Source organism: Elgaria multicarinata, chromosome 21, assembly GCF_023053635.1.
Source record: "Elgaria multicarinata webbii isolate HBS135686 ecotype San Diego chromosome 21, rElgMul1.1.pri, whole genome shotgun sequence".
Classification (NCBI taxonomy): Eukaryota; Metazoa; Chordata; class Lepidosauria; order Squamata; family Anguidae; genus Elgaria; species Elgaria multicarinata.
In genome coordinates this window covers 453,772-467,444 of record NC_086191.1, presented here as the reverse complement: position 1 = coordinate 467,444, position 13,673 = coordinate 453,772, and the positions used below count along the sequence as shown (strand labels likewise).

The 13,673-nt window shown below is 50.4% G+C and overlaps 1 protein-coding gene across 2 annotated transcripts in view; it reads left to right on the top strand.

The window, feature by feature from the left end:
* The first annotated feature begins 3,916 nt into the window (after positions 1–3,916).
* The window catches only part of PC (pyruvate carboxylase), a 333,949-nt gene continuing 324,192 nt past the window's right edge, over positions 3,917–13,673 (top strand). Inside the window, exon 1 of one of the 2 annotated variants that reach the window (XM_063146129.1) lies at positions 3,917–3,977. The gene's annotated coding sequence lies outside the window, so the exon portion shown is untranslated. The remainder of the gene's footprint in view (positions 3,978–13,673) is intronic. The other variant, XM_063146127.1, reaches the window with a different exon arrangement.

The following is a 13,673-nucleotide window of genomic DNA, read 5'->3' as shown; positions in this document are numbered from 1 at the left end:
AGGGATTGCTCTCCCTCATTACAGGAAAGTCATCCTGGGTGCTCAGGGGGAATCATCAGTGATCTTTGCTTCTGGTCCTCATCTGAGGTGGTGGCATTTCCTCCAGAGGGGAGATTCTGTCCCTACACTCCACATTTCAAATATGATTTGTCCTTTACTTTTAAAACCCAGGCATGGAGAGGAGTTTGTGGGAAGCTACACATACCCACCACTTCCACCTTGGTTTGCTTATAAAACCAACCAGCTACTCTTCCTATCTGTTCCTTGATTGTTTTAGGTATTGCATTTTAATCCCACTCCAAGGAGCTCAGGGTTGTTCTCCCACCCCCACTGATACACCTCTGTGAAGTAGGCCAAGCTGAGAGATGCTGACATAAGGCCCCAGTCTCCTCTACTCTTGCATCCAGCACAGGACACCACACAACAGTTTTCCAGTTGAGGCTGCCACTATAAGTACAAGAGTGGGCTTCAGTGCTTCTGCAGACCGCTGCTTTCTGCATAGGAGTCCAGGCGCTCGGGCATCGGAAGGCGAGCGGCGCTCTTCCCGCCTCCCAAAAGCAGCCAGCCCAAGAGGAAAGCCAGAGCAGCAGCACACTGCAGCGGCCCCAAACCCCACCTCCACCTTTATTTACTTTTTATTTATTGCATTTATATCCCACCTTTTTTCCCTCCAAGGAAGCCAAGGTGGCGAACATAATTCTCCTCCTCCTCTCCATTTTATCCTCACAACAATAACCCTGTGAGGTGGGTTAGGCTGAGAGCCTGTGTCTGGCCCAAAGTCACCCAGTGGGTTTCCATGGCTGACTAGAACCCGGATCTCCCACCTCCCAGTCCAACACTTTAGCCACTAGGCTACACTGGCTCTTCTTTCTCCCTGCAGCCATGGTGAGCTCGACAACTGCCTCGTCACACAGCAGGTGCCGCTGCCCCCCTCCCCCCAGGAGGCTGACCACAGGCACCGGGGAATTCCGGAAACCTCTGAGATTAGGCCAACTGGAGCAACCGGAGCTGGGGCCCAACTTAACGGAAAAACGGGGGCGCTGAGGTATGGCCTTCTTTCCCCGTTTGGCCATCTTTCCAGGGGGAAGTCTCACAGGAAGTCTCCGGCAAGACTTCCCAGCCGGCAGCCGAGACCTTGTGCGTCGCCAGGGGTGGGGGCTCTTCTCGCATTCCCGCACTTCCAGGAACGCGCGCAGCAGCCGCCCTCGCAGAGATGCTCTGGCCTTCGGCTTGGTGTGGCAGCCAAGCCGGAGGCCAAAGTGTCGCCGGGGGTGGGGGCTCTGCTCGCGTTCCCAGAAGTGCGGGAACCCATGCAGCCGCCATCCCAGAGTGCACCTGCCCCAGGTGCTGATCTAGCTGCCCTTCTCCTGTGCTAGGGCGATCGCGCCAGCCCAGGAAAAGACTTGCATCGGCCGGGTGGGGGTTGCTAGAGGACGTGTTCTGTCCTAGTGCTCCCCCCACACAGCGCCAATCTAGCCCAGGAGGAGGAGAAGCAGCAGCAAGAAGAAACAAGAAGAAGCAAGCAGCAGCAGGAGGAAGAGAAGCAGCAGCAGCAGCATTTTATTTATTTATTGCATTTATATACTGCCCCATAGTCGAAGCTCTCTGGGCGGTTCACATAAGATAAGTTACTCTCTTAGTTCAGGAAGAATGGAATAGCTAAGCCCATATATCAGTGGTTCTCAACCTTCCTAATGCCGCGACCCTTTAATACAGTTCCTCATGTTGTGGTGACCCCCAACCATAAAATTATTTTTGTTCTTCTCTACACGATCCATTGTCATGGGATGGTTTGCTAATGAAAATAATACATAACAATAGCTTTAATAATACAAAAGATGATACATGACATAGTTCAGTCAATACAGTTTCTAAACCATCGGAAATATGTGTTTTCCGATGGTCTTAGTCGACCCCTGTGAAAGGGTCATTCGACCCCCAAAGGGATCCTGACCCACAGGTTGAGAACCACTGCCATATATGGTGCCATGGCTCCCTGGAAGAAGGGCAGAATACAAATGTAGAAATTCCTAGATTTTCCCGAAAAGAATTGATGGCAATTAAAACATTTTTGATTTGTATGGCACTCTCACAGAATGCCAATGAGAGCTTTATACCAGGCAATCTGTAGCACAGATAATTTCTATGAGGCACCATTTCATTAAGATTATGTCACCGCCAAATCCAGATTCTTTAAATCACAATTAGAACTTCATTAGGTGTTGTTGTTTGTAATTTAATGAAGATATATAGGCTAAAATGAGGCACAAGTGTGCAAATATTCAGTTCATTAAGTTAGGGGAGTGGAGGCGAGAGAAAGAGCAAATGTCATGTAGCAGGTAATACTGAGGTGTGTGTGTGAGAGAGTGTATGGGTGAATGGGGTAGTTGAGTGAATGCATGTGTGCGTGTATGTTTTGGAGTAAGTGATCCTCAGTGTGCGTCTGCGTGCATGCACGTGTGCTGGCAGTGTGTGTGTATTGATGTCTAAATGGGATGCCTGGTTGCGGTGTGTATGTGGGGGTCTGTGAGTTGGGGGGGGATGATTTGGAGGTGAATGTGTGAGTATGGATATGATGGGTAAAAGGTGTTAAATGTTAGGAAAGGTGAGACTATGGTCATCCAGTAAAGGACTTGCAGTCAGAAAAGATATTTGAGAGAAGGGGAGACTGTATCACACAGAGTATAGCAAAATCTTCAAAGTACAGCAAAAGCTACAAAAGCAGGAATGAGTGAAGTTAATTTCAGATACACTGAATGTCTCACTTGTTCTTTATTCCAGTGATTTTAACATTAAGATGTTATGTAGGACAGGTTTGTCTTAAAGGTGTGCTGTGAAATCAGACATGTGACCAAGGCCATGCTTGGGTGGTCCCGCCCCTTTGGGGGCTAGGCATGTTGATGGTCCCGCCCCTTTGGGGGCTGGGCATGTTGGTGGGCACCCCCCCCTTGAGGGCTGGGCACGTTGTCCTTTTTGGTTTCCAAAATATGGTCACCCCCCCCCGCCACCCGGGGCACCCTGAGCCCCCTCCCCGGCACCCTTTGGGGGCGGGGCCACTGAGCCAAAATCGGGGCCGCCTTCGGGGCTGCTCTCCGGACAGAGCAGGGATCCCTGGCTGGTCACGCAGAAGGGGCGCGGCCTCAGGGCCCCTCGCCCCGCCGGGAGCGGCACGGGGAGGGGCCGCACGAGTCCCGGCGCAGTTTCCTCCACGACGCGAAGGGGGGGGAGGGAGGGGCGGGCGCAGCTGCCCCCGAGGCTGGCTGGGACGGCCGCTCGTGGCGTGTGCGTGGTGGCCCCGCCTGGCCAGCAGTCCCTGAGGCCGGGCTACGATTCCCGTCATCCCCGGCCGACAGAAACTGAGGAAGATGGCGGCCAGGCAACCGTGCAACCGCGGGGCCGGCGGGGGGATCAGGAGCCCGCCGGGAGCTGCCCACAAATAAGTGCAGTGGAAGAAGTCGCTCCTCCCCCTCTCCCACAGGCATCCAATCAGCGGTCAAATCTGGCTGGGTTCCTATTTCATCAGCAGATATCGCCAGCCCCTCCCAGGCGGAGGAGGAGGAGGACGAGAGAATTAACCAATGGGAAGACGTGTGAGAGTGGCGTGCCGAAGAGCCACTTACGCGTTTCTCTATTGGCTGATGTGCTGCTCCCCCTCCTCCAATGAGAGAAGGCGCTCCACGGCGAGGTGGGCAGGGCCAGTGGCGTGAAGGCGCCAGGCTTGAAACTGAGCGTGAGTGACAGGAGGGAGGCGGGGCGCGGGAAGGGGGCGCGGCCGAACGGGAAGCAAACATAGGCGTCTCCGGCGGCAGCCAATGAGAGACCAAGGAGTGGTTGAAGCGTCCAGTTGCGGCGGAGTTGGGCGGACCTGCGGGCAGCCGGCTGAGGAAGCAGGCGCCTCGCGGCCGACTGACAGGGACGGCAACGGGCAGCGGCCCCGAGGGGAGCGGGCTGGCTGGTGCGGAGTCGCTCCGGCAGCGGTGAGTCGCGGCTGGCTGGGGCGTGTGACGTCACCTGCGCGTGGTGACGCGGCGCGCGCTGCGATCCTCCATGAGGTCTCGCGCCTTGCTTTGCCCAGCGCCTTCCCCTTTCCTTTGGTTGTTGCTGCGGGGCTCCTTCTGCCTCTCGCTCAGGGTTTATCTGCCTCGCCTGGATGCATTGAATCCCGCCCCCCGCCCCCGTGTAGCGATGATTTCTGGCCTTTTCTCCCTCCCTGCCTACCACCCACCCACGCACCCAATGATAAGAAGAGCTGCTATTCGGGATCCGGCCAAAGGCCTGTCTTGTCTGGCGTCCTGCTTCCCACCTGCCTGTTTATTTCTGTATTTATTTATTACACATTTATGCCTCGGCTTTCAAGAGGCAAAGCCTTCCCGGGTGGCTTGCAAGTAACATCGGGCCTGTTCAGAAGACACCTTAAGCCCTTCCCGATAATAAGGCTTTTGGTGAAGCCTCAGGGCTGAAGGTGTCCTGCGCGACGCGCTTTGCTAAACCCGGCTCCCTCGCTAAGCACAGCCTGACCGCATGCAGCAGGGCGAGCAGCTCGAACCTTGCCTTAAAGGGCTGTGTGCCTCAGCAGGGCTAGCTGTTAGTGCTACCCACAGAGCCTGAAGTGTCGTCTGAACAGGCCCATTGCAACACGTTACTAACACTACAGAAAGCAGCAAGGGCTGTTGGTGGTAGAGGGCAGGGAGGGGGGGATTCCAGCTGGATCAGGGCCCCAAGTCTCCCTTGCCTGCTTCCACACTCCTGGGAGGGCCTATTGGATTAGGAGAGCCTGATGAAAATGTTTCCCTATCTATTTTCTCCACTCTAGCCATAATTTTGTCAGAGTTTTATCATGTCTCCCCTCACCCTTTTTCTGAGCTAAATGGCCACAGATGTTTCAAGCTTCCCTCCCAGGGGAGTTGCTCCAGCCCCTTGATCATTTTGGTTGTTCATTTCTGCACTTTCCCCCAAATTTACAATAATCTTCTTGAGGTTTACTGAAGGTGGATTCTTGTATTGAGCAGGGGATTGGACTCAGTAGCCTCAGAGGCCCCTTCCAATTCCACTATTCTATGAGAGACGACTGACTTTGGCAGAAGCCATGTTGTTTTTTCTTCAGCAAGTCTTGTCCTTCCATAAGCTTTCTAACTATCATTAATAATGTTTTCCACCAATTTATCCTGGATTGATGTTAAGCTAACTGATCTGTAATTTCCTGGATCCACCTTGTTTCTGATTTTATACAATGGTGTTACACTGGCTACTTTCATTGGTTGTTTCCCCCAATTTTTCCCTTCTCAGATGTGTCCTCCCTAACCAACATCCTTTTATAGTGTGCCCATACTAATAAAATTTATCATTAATTTATTATTGATCTGTTCAGCCCCTCTTGCCTTGCTTCTCCTTTCTGCTGCTCAGCAGATACTGTGGGCACAGAAGTCCCCTGGCTCCCGCTGCCTCCCTTTCTTTGAGAATGATCCTGCCTGGTCTGTTTTAGAGGAGGCAATGCCAGGAGAGCCAACTCTGTATAAAGCAGCTTTGCTTTTGGCTAGAGGCACCACGGTTCACTGCCAGCAAGTCCTGGGCTACGAGGAAGCATGGATGGACTCAGTCGAAGGCTGTGCTCTGTGTGCAGCTGAGGCTTATGCCAGGTATTTCTCCTGCTGCTCACTGGCCAGAACTCCTCTGCTCCCTTGTTCCCATCGCTGCTGCTCCTCAAGCTGCCCACTTTGACTGTGACTCTCTGATCCCAACTTTTATTCCTTCTTGCTGGCCCAGTGATCTTTTTAAATTATTTTTTTGCTTTTCTTCCACCCCACCCACCTGTGCTTCTTTCTTCAGTTGATTTCCCCCCCCCCCCCCAAAGATTCTTCTTGCATGTTGTGGCTTTTTTGGTTTCAGTGTACATGGTCTGTTACAGCGGTGTGTGTGTGTGTGTTAAGGGGGGCCACTGGTCTTTGGGTTCCCAAAAGCCCCCTTCCCTCCCCATCACTGGGTGGTTTCCTGGCTCTCACGTGGTTTCTTTCCCATTCTCAAATGCGGAAGTGCCTCTTCTCCTCCTCCTCCTCCCCCTCCCCCTCCTCCGGCTTTGCGTTTTTCTCCCCACTCCCTTTTGCCCTCAGCCCCAACCACCACTAGAATGACCCTCCCTCCCACAAAGAGATCAGTGCAATTTGGCCCTCGGGCTAAAAGAGGTTTGGCAGCCCTCTGCTTTACAAAGTAACAAGGAGCGTAAAGTTAACCTGTGCATTTATGAGATTGCTATCGTTGAATTGGATGCAGAGTTCATCTCACCCAGAAAGCTTCAGCTGTTGGTCAGTGTAGAAATGTAATAAATTGAATGAATAAATAAATAAAATTCCATCTAACCCAAGACCACATCCGCCTCTTGATCTGATGGGTTCTCCATGATCTCTGTGTCTGAGGTGTGTTGCAGATTCCATGGACCAAGTCTGGGATCTTTGATGTGCTGCAACTTGAAGCCCTGGGGCCCAGTTAAACTTGATGCCTGCAATAAAGCTGTTCACAAAATATTTAATTAAAAAACCATTCTTTATGCACGTGTCCCACCAGGTGGCCTATGATGGGCTTGGTCAGCCTGGCAGTGCAAGAGCAGAGGACCTTTTGAGCAGTTTGCAGACCATCAGCAAACACGGATGGGGAGTGATGGGTAGATCACTGATTGTGCAGCCAACTGAAGAGTTCGTTTGTGTTATCACCTAAAATCAGAGAGTTTTTGGTTTGTGTAAATTGCTGCATTACAAAAGCCCCATGAATAAAACATTAATGTTGCTATTTGCCACTTTCTGTGCGTGAAAAGGTGGGAGAGAAATGGCAGTCCAACGCCTGGCTGCTGTTTGCTTCTATCTAGTCTCTTTGAGCAAGCTGTTGGCGCCAGCAGGCTCCTCTCAAGTCTGTGCATGAAGAGTAGCCTGGCAGGGACGGCTTTGAGGTGTTCCTTCCTTTCTTGGCTTTCAAGCAAAGGCTTGTGAGGAAATGGGGCCTTGAGGAACAGTTTGGGAGTGTGTGTGTGCGTCCGCGCAATCTTTCCTTCCATCTGAACATTCGTGAGAGAGCGTGTGCCCTGGGTCTCTTACTTGCAGTCGACCGACTGCTGGGTTCAACAACTTAGAATCATAGAATAGCAGAGTTGGAAGGGGACTACAAGACCATCAAGTCCAACCCCCTGCTCAATGCAGGAATCTACCCTAAAGCATCCCCGACAGATGCTTGTCCAGCTGCCTCTTGAAGGCCTCTGGTGTGGGAGAGCCCACAACCTCCCTAGATAACTGATTCCATTGTCGTACTGCTCTAACAGTCAGGAAGTTTTTCCTGATGTCCAGCTGGAATCTGGCTTCCTTTAACTTGAGCCCGTTATTCCGTGTCCTGCACTCTGGGAGGATCGAGAAGAGATCCTGGCCCTCCTGTATGTGACAACCTTTTAAGTATTTGAAGAGGACTATCATGTCTCCCCTCAATCTTCTCTTCTCCAGGCTTAACATGCCCAGTTCTTTCAGTCTCTCTTCATAGGGCTTTGTTTCCAGACCCCTGATCATCCTGGTTGCCCTCCTCTGAACACGCTCCAACTTGTCTGCGTCCTTCTTGAATTGTGAAGCCCAGAACTGGACACAATACTCTAGATGAGGCCTAACCAGGGCCGAATAGAGAGGAACGAGTACCTCACGTGATCTGGAAGCTATACTTCTGTTAATGCAGCCCAAAATAGCATTTGCCTTTCTTGCAGCCATATCGCACTGTTGGCTCATATTCAACTTGCAATCTACAACAATTCCAAGATCCTTCCCGTTTGTAGTATTGCTGAGCCAAGCATCCCCCATCTTGTAACTGCCTTTGGTTTCTATTTCCTAAATGTACAATTTGGCATTTATCCCTATTAAATTTCATCCTGTTGTTTTCAGCCCAGCACTCCAGCCCATCAAGATCACTTTGAAGTTTGTTTCTGTCTTCCAGGGTATTCGCTATCCCACCCAATTTGGTGTCATCTGCAAATTTGATAGGTGTTCCTTGCACCTCCTCGTCCAAATCATTAATAAAACTGTTGAAGAGCACTGGGCCCAGGACTGAGCCCTGCGGTACCCCACTCGTTGCCTCTCCCCAGTTTGAGAAGGTTCCATTGATAAGTACTCTTTGAGTCCGATTCTGTAGCCAGCTGTGAATCCACCTAATAGTTGTTCCATCTAGCCCACTTTTAGCTAGTTTGTTAATCAGAAGTCATGTGTTACTTTGTCAAAAGCTTTGCTGAAGTCAAGATATATGACGTCCACAGCATTCCCACAGTACCTTGTCCAGTACCTTGTCCATCTGGCTTCCTTTAACTTGAGCCTGTTATTCCGTGTCCTGCACTCTGGGAGAAGAGAAGTTAAGAGATCCTGGCCCTCCTCTGTGTGACAACCTTTTAAGGATTTAAAGAGTGCTATCATGTCTCCCCTCATTCTTCTCTTCAGGCTAAACATGCCCAGTTCTTTCAGTCTCTCTTCATAGGGCTTTGTTTCCAGACCCCTGATCATCCTGGTTGCCCTCCTCTGAACATGCTCCAGCTTGTCCGGTTATGGGGGTGGGCCAGAAAGTATGGGCAGGGTCTGCCCGGGGTGAAGCTAGATCAAGCACAAAGTCTCCAGCATGACTCCCTGAAGGGTCACAGGATGTTGGCAGTCCACTCGTTGGGGGGGATCACCCCCATGAATCACACTTGGGCTTCAGTACCCCCCCTTTTGTTGGTTGCATTGTGACTGCCAAATGGTTTCTCTCTGGTTGACCCTTATACAGGGGCTTAAGTGCTGCAGCTAGCAGCCACTAACCGTCAACGGCCATTGGAGAAAACAGCCTTTACCTTCTAATGTCTGTTGGAGAAAACTTTTGATATTAGCTGAGCAAAAGACTAGAGAAAAGGTTACCTCCTCTCTTGATAGCTAGAGCATTGCCCAGTCCTTTACAAGGGTGCGTTAAAACTTAATCTTGGCTGTGAATAGTGTTTGTTCTCTCTCTCTCTGTGTATTTTTGATTGCTAATCTTTTCGTCTGCATGGGTGACCATGGGGAGGAGTGAAGGACCTTTGCTGACCTGAGGAGATGTCGCCAGGCTTTGTCTGGCAGTGGAGCAACCAGAAGCAGATGGGAGGAGGTCAGTAGGCAGCCGTCCTGAGGGGCCGTCTGGTTGGGGGGCTGCAGCCTTGAGTGATGGCTGACATTATTCACTGGCTGGCTGCTTAAAGTCCCAGGTGGCTGTGCAAGAGCAACTCTTCCGGGCGGGTGAGTGACTGCTGCCTTTGGGCTGAGCTGGTGAGCTCCCAAAGGCAATTGGCTTGGCTTGTTGGAAAGAGGAAGCGGAGCAAGGGAGACCTTTGATCTCATCCAGCAGGGCAATTCATAGGTTAAGGGTTCTAGGCCTGGAAGTGCCTCCAAGTAGGAGGAGGGCGGCAGGTTGCATCTCTCTCTCTCTCTCTCTCTCTCTCTCCCTCCCCTTTAGATCCCTCTTTTGGCTTCTTTTCCCTACTTTCACTCTGAGCCAAAACGAGGTTTAAGTTCCTGGATGGTTGTGCGCACCCCCTTGCCTCTGTCCTGTGTCCTTTCTTTCCTTCCTCCTTTATCTGATTGTGAGCTCCTTGGAGCAGGAACCTTTATCTTTTTGCTTACGATATGCTATAAAGTGCTGTGCACAATGATGGTGCTATGGAAATAAATAACAATAGGAAGTTCTTTACTGCATCCAGCAACAGCGACTTGGCATTTAAAACTTAAGTCAGCAACTGCGTTGAGTTTGTGTGATTTTGTGCGTTGAATTGCAAGAGCTTTTGACTGTCTCCCCCTCCAGGCATATTACAGGAGGAGACTTGTCCTCCTGCCCTGTGGAAAACTTGCCTTCAATGGGGTTTTGTGCAACTTTTCGGGCGGGGGGGAGGTGGAGTTGTCGCATGTGCTCTGCCAGCTGAGTGCTTGCCAAGATTGGTGTGGCCAGACCACTTTGGAAAGGAGCATGTGATGTATTTTAGAGCAGGAGTGTGTGTGTGTGTAGTAAAAGCCTGGTGTTGGGATGGAGGTCAGCTCTGTAGGGCCCCCCTCGAGAGAAGACAGGGACTTGCAGGGCAGCATTGTTGCAAGCAGAGTTAGGGGTTCAAGTCCAATCAACCAAGACATGTTTGGAGAAGGGGATCTGAAGATACTTCAGTCCAACTTCTGGCTTGCAGCTGAGGTCTTGGGGATGAGGAACCTGGGCTCTGATTCCCTGCATGGGTTGGGCAGGCAGACCCTACTTCAGGTGGCCATGTGATCAGAACATCAGGAGGGCCTTGTTGGATCATTCTAGAGATCCATCCTGGATCAGTAGTCACCCAGATGCGAGTTGGAAGCAGGAGGACAGCAGCCTCAGCAGTTATTTGGCAACGAGAGGTAAACCTCCTCTGAATGGGGAGGTTCCATATCCACACCTGGTGGTCATAAATGCCATAATCCTGTATTGTGTAGAGAGGAATTTCTTTGTCCGGCATCTGCTGCCTGCCAGTTTTACTAGAGTGACCCAAATTCTAGCATTACAAGAGCAGGGAGAAAACTCTCCGCTCTGCACAGCAGGCAGAAAAGGCAAATGCCTACTGGCAGTGGAGCATTTCTGGCACTTGATTGAATTTGTATGAACTTAAATTTTTGTTTAACAAAAAGTTTTTGAATTCTAGAATGAAGTCTGAGCCTCATGACTCCTGGTAACGGTAACCAGTGGGCGCTCTTAATAGCAAGTTGCTGCTAAGATCCTGTTGCAGCTCTTGTCGGCTTTTGGCAGTGTGAAAGGGGTCAATTTCTCAATGTTTTATCCTTAATTTTGGCTGTTAAGCTGAGTTTCTTGTTGAGAAATGGGGCCTGAATATCCTTGGAAATGGCATGTCTCTGTCCTGGCTGTTCTATCCGTAAACCACCAATGGGCTCTACTAAGATCACCTGAAGAGCCCAGAGGCTGGATCAGACCGAGGGTTCAACTAGTCCAGCGCTCTGTTCACATAGTGGCCAACCAGCTGTCGACCAGGGACCAACAAAGCAGGACATGGTGCAACAGCACCCTCCCACCCATGTTCCCCAGCAACTAGTGCACACATTATTGCCTCAGATACTGAGGAAGCACATAACCATCAGGGCTAGTAGATATTGATATCCTTCTGCTACAGGAATTTATCCAACCCCCTTTTCAAGCAATCCAAATTGGTGGCCATCACTAAATCTTGTGGTAGTGAGTTCCATAATTTAACTATGCACTGTGTGACGTAGTACTTCTTCACCATACCACTTTTATGCCATACCTACTTGGACATAATTACATTTTATGTTACTAAAGTAACAAAGTGTCAATCTGTAAAAAGTGCTAGTATTGCATTATTTCAATTTTTCCAAAATTTTCCATTTTTCCCGAAAACCCCCAGAAAAAAGTGTTTCTCCCCCCCCCCCCCAATGGCTTCAAAATTTCCAGAAATTTTACGTCTCTACTAGGCGCCATCCTATCCAAAATGCTGTTCAACATCTACATGAAACTGCTGGGAGAGATCATCCAGAGGCACGGGGAGAGGTGTACGCTGATGACACCCAAATATATTTCTCTATGCAGCATCAGCTAAGGATAGTGTGTCTCCTCTGATGAATGCTTGGAGGTGGTAATGGGCTGGATAAGGAAAAACAAATCCAGACAAGACAGAGGGTCTTACTGTCAAAGGCCACAAACTGGGTTTGGAGGTGTGTCAACCAGTTCTGGATGGGGTTACACTCCTTATTGCAGCTTGGGGGTGCTCCTGGATCTGTCAATCCAAATGACAGCCCAGATAGATGTGATGGCCAGGAGTGCCTACTATCAGCTTCAGCTGATACGCCAGCTGCGCCCCTTCCTAGAGTTGGAAGACCTAAAGATGATAGTGAACAGGCTGGTAACTTTGAGGCTCGACTTCTGCAATGCGCTGAACATAGGGCTACCTTTGTGCCTAGTCCGGAAACTTCAACTAGTGCAAAATATGGCAGCAAGGTTGGTCACCGATATATCTAGGGGTGACCGTATTGTGCCAATTTTAAAATCGCTTTACTGGCTGCCTATTGGTTTCTGGGTGAAGTATAAAGTGTTGGTTATTACCTTTAAAGCCCTACATGCTTTGGGTCTAGGTTACCTGCAGGATCGCCTTCTCCCATACAATCCACCCTGCATACTCAGGTCCTCTGGGAAGAACTTATTCAGGTAGTGAAAACTAGGCTGACAACCATTACCCAGAGGACCTTCTCTTCTGCTGCTCCCAGACTGTGGAATGGCCTGCCGGGAGAGATTCGCCAACTCAACAGTCTTTTTGAATTTAAAAAAAAGCTATAAAGACTGATCTCTTCCGGCAGGCTTACACAGTCAAATTTTAAAATGTCTGGCTGTTATTTTAATAATGTATGTTTTATATGTTTTTAATCAGTTTTATATATTTTATAGTATTTTTATATTTGATGTTATTCCCCACCTCAATCCAGAGGGAGAGTGGGGGTTGCTGACCAGCCCAGGCAAGCTGAGTGGTTTTATATGAGAAAACCCACTTTGCATGTGGAATTTGGGTGGCGATGGCCTTGCACTGGGCTGGCTTTTACAAAAGAGCTAGAGAAGTCCATGAAGCCTTCAGGGTGGCGCTTTGCTAGTGAAGTGGAATGTCCAGAGGCAGGAGAGCTCTGAGTTCGGCAGGCCAGGGAGGGATCCAGGCAGTGGCGCTGTGTTCTTGCCTTGCTTAAGGACTTCCCGGAGGCATCTGCCTAGACTCACTGAGATGCTTCTCCTTCTTCAACATTAACAATATGTATGTAGTGGCACTTTTCAATACATTGTCTTCATATATTGCTCTTGCAGCCTGCTTCCTGGGGGCCTGCCAGTGGTGGGTCACCCCACTGGGGCTCCAAAGGCAAGGAGTGAGGATGTGGTGAACATGGAAGTTGGCAGGTCATATATTTGCTCCCCGGTCGGTGTGCCTGCCTATCTCTGGGTTTGCTCGCATTGCTCTCTGTGGTGGTGCTGTTGGGGTCAGTCCTGGGCCCTGGTCTGAACAAGACCCGGGATGTTCTTTGAGGGGTGAGGGAGAGTTGGGCAGGCTCCGAGGGGGGTGGGCTTTCAGAAAAGCAGGCAGGAGGAGGAGGAATGGTGGAGGCAGGCAGGCTGGCTGGCCACATAGGAGAAGAAGGAATGGGGCTCCCTCCACCCCCTAGTTTGTCTGCCAACCAAGGCCCTTTGGGTGCTCTTGGGATGGCCCTCCATGCCATATCAGTCAGTGGGAAATACACGGGCTCTCATCTTGCACCAACTGCCCCATCTTCCAGGCACAATTCAGAGTGCTGGTTATCACATTGCAAAAAACCCTTGCCTGGACCCTGAAAGGCTGGCTTCGCCCGTGCATGTTTGCCTGCCCTTTACAGTCCACAGGGGAGGCTCTTCTCTGTCCTGAAAGTGTTGCAGGCATGGGCAGGAAAATTCCCTTCCCCCAGAAGTTTGGTTGACCACCTCTCCCTTGACCTTCTGTTGTCTGGTCAAGATGTTCTTGTTCCAGCTTGTGTGTGGCCTGCCGTGTTGGCTGGTTTCAATAGGCTGACCCCTTGGTTTTTAGGGTTTCATGTGCTGCTCCTGTCTGCCCCCTCCCAAGGCTTTATGGTATTATTCGCATTTATGTTTTGTGTGGATGTTTA